This window comes from Ciconia boyciana, chromosome 22 (assembly GCF_034638445.1).
Source record: "Ciconia boyciana chromosome 22, ASM3463844v1, whole genome shotgun sequence".
Taxonomy (NCBI): Eukaryota; Metazoa; Chordata; class Aves; order Ciconiiformes; family Ciconiidae; genus Ciconia; species Ciconia boyciana.
This window is the reverse complement of record NC_132955.1, coordinates 4,594,359-4,596,944: the sequence shown is the minus strand read 5'-3', so window position 1 is coordinate 4,596,944 and position 2,586 is coordinate 4,594,359.

Below are 2,586 nucleotides of genomic sequence, written 5' to 3'. Positions count from 1 at the left end.
GCCGGGAGTGAGCTGCGTATGGGATGGGGGAGCCGGCGTCCCCACTGCGTGGGACCCCTGACATGGCACAGCACAGCAGCCAGGTCCTGCCTGCACCCACCAGTCTCGCAGAGGGTGCACGAACTCACTGCAGCTATGGGAAACCCTGCAGAAGCTGCTGTCCCACTTGCTGGGACAGACCTGTAGGATAGGACAGCCGAGACGCTGCTTTGTCATCTCCCTGGCAGCGGTGTGACCTGCTCGAGTGGCAGAAGGGGCCAGAGGAGCCCAGAGAGGTTGCAGCAGCCTCCCTGCCTGCCTCCATCATCGGCACGATGCCCCATGTCCCATCGCTGCCACTCTCAAGTTTGTCACTGTTTTGAGGTGACAGGACACCAGGACATTGCTGGGACAGCTTATGGGGCCAATCCCTTGGGAAGCTGGGTCAGCCTTCCAGTGAGAGCATGCTGGGATGCTGCTGGGGGGGCAAACCCCTCTGGGTTGACGGGGGACGGATGGAGAGCCCTGGACTGATTGCAGACATTGCTTTATGTGGCTGCGTTTTTGTACCACTGGGGTTATTTGAGCCCTTCCCCTGCCCCTTGCTAGGTCCCTGGGACATCCTGTAACTGCTGCTTGGTCTGACCAGGTCATTTCTCATCTTGACACTGAGGATGTGAGGCAGAGCAATGGGGTGGAGAGGGGAGGGAACCATGCAGGGGACAGGGATGGGTCCCAGGGCCTCTAAACAGCCACACGGAGGGGGCTTGGTCTGAAGGGAGGCATGAGGTTTAGTTAATCCTGTGGTCCACCCCAGCCCAGATGGGTCTACAGGTCTTTGGCAAGTCCCTGGACCTCAGGCTGACTCTGTGCCCCTGCTCAGGGGGTGGAAAGGCAAGGGAGCACTGCAGTGAAGCAGTGGCTGAGCTCCCTGAAGGCAGCCACCGTGGAGACATGCTGTGGCTTTGCTCCCCTACTCCATGCCCTGCTTTTACCCGTGCAGACGGGCTCGGTGCCAAAGCTGCTCCTTGCTCTTACGCAGGGGATGGGGCCAAATCATTCCTGCGCTGGGGTTAAGTGCCTTGGAGGAGCGGCAGCCTCCCTCCCCATGCTGGGGACCTCAGATCATCTCCCGTGCAGCTGCCAAGTCCCTGATCCGCTCCCGATGCCCTGTTTCATGTGGTCACCAAAAGCAGCTGAGCAGAGAGGTCCATGCAAGGTGGAGAGTTTTGCCCTGACCTCCTCAGAACCATGTTTTCCCCTGTCCCATATGAGGTCTGGGGATGCTCAGGCAGGAGGAGGATGATGCCAGAGGGGTTACGGGCTGAGTGTGCTTTCTGCATCCCAGGGATCTTGCTACTGGGGCCCTGCAGGGTCTGGTATGAGTCCCTTCACACTTCCGTGCCTCAGTTTCCCCACTATAAAGAACAGGCATAAGTATTTCCTGCCCTGGGGAGATTTAAGCATCTTTGAAATTGTAGTACTCAGTGATTTCCTCAGAATATGCCACCAGAAAGGAATAAAATCTTCCTTTTTTTCTTTATAGGGAGGCATAGGAAAAAACCTCCAGGTTCTTTCTTTAAACATTTGAGAAGTTCAATAGTCTGAAGCAAATTCCTCCCATTTCCCTTCCATTGATATTTCCTACCTGCATGTCTACTGTGCAGCCAAAACCAGAAATAGCCCATTGCCTCCAATAACATGCTGGGAGCAGCGACAGCTCCCCGTATGACAGAGTGACCACAATGAGGACCACACCCTGCACAGGGGACAGGTTTTGGTCCTTGTAAAAGCTCATCCATCACCAACAGTCCCAGAAACTGCCTCTTATCCAATATATGGGTGAGAAGAAGTCCCCCAGAGTTATGTAATGGGAACACTGGCAGCTCCCAGCTTTACAGACGCTTTCTGCTGATGCCCTACAAGGAGTAGACTTGTGTGTCCCCGCCGTGGGTCAGTTTGATTTCTCTGCTGGGTGCTTTGGCAGGAGCTAATAAAGATCTGCCAGCTACGGAGAAGGGGAAATGCCCCAGGGAGCTTTTTTTCATCGTACATACAAGTGATGTTACCAAAAGTGATGTGCTACACATTCGATTTGGATTTTTCTAAAGCAGGGTCATTTTTGGTGGAAAAGAAGCTGGAAATTGAAAAACCAAAGAAAGAAACCCAAACAGAAGCAGCTGCATTCACATCACTGTTTTTTCCTTCTCCCCTTGGTGGTCTGCTCTGACTGACATGACTTTGCTTTCCGTAGCTGGAGAAATGTGTGTATTCTCAGCCTTGTTTGATTAAAATTACTTTGATTCCTCTCACAAGGACTTTTGGGACATGTTTCTGTTTTGGAAAAGACCACCCCAGCATGGCCCCTCCCCACTTTCCATGGGAGCATCCTCACGCTGCAGTGGGCTCAGCATCTCACTGGCCACAGAGGCACCTGGGGCAGCTGGTGGCTTTTTTGTCTCCTCTCTACCCCAAGTCCACATGCCCACAGCATGGAGGTGGGACACAGGCTCTCTGCGAAGGTATCAACACCATCTCATCTAAGAAGGGTGAGGAGCACCCCGTGTGGGTCTCCCGCACAAGTACCATCAGGGCTAGAGAAACTCC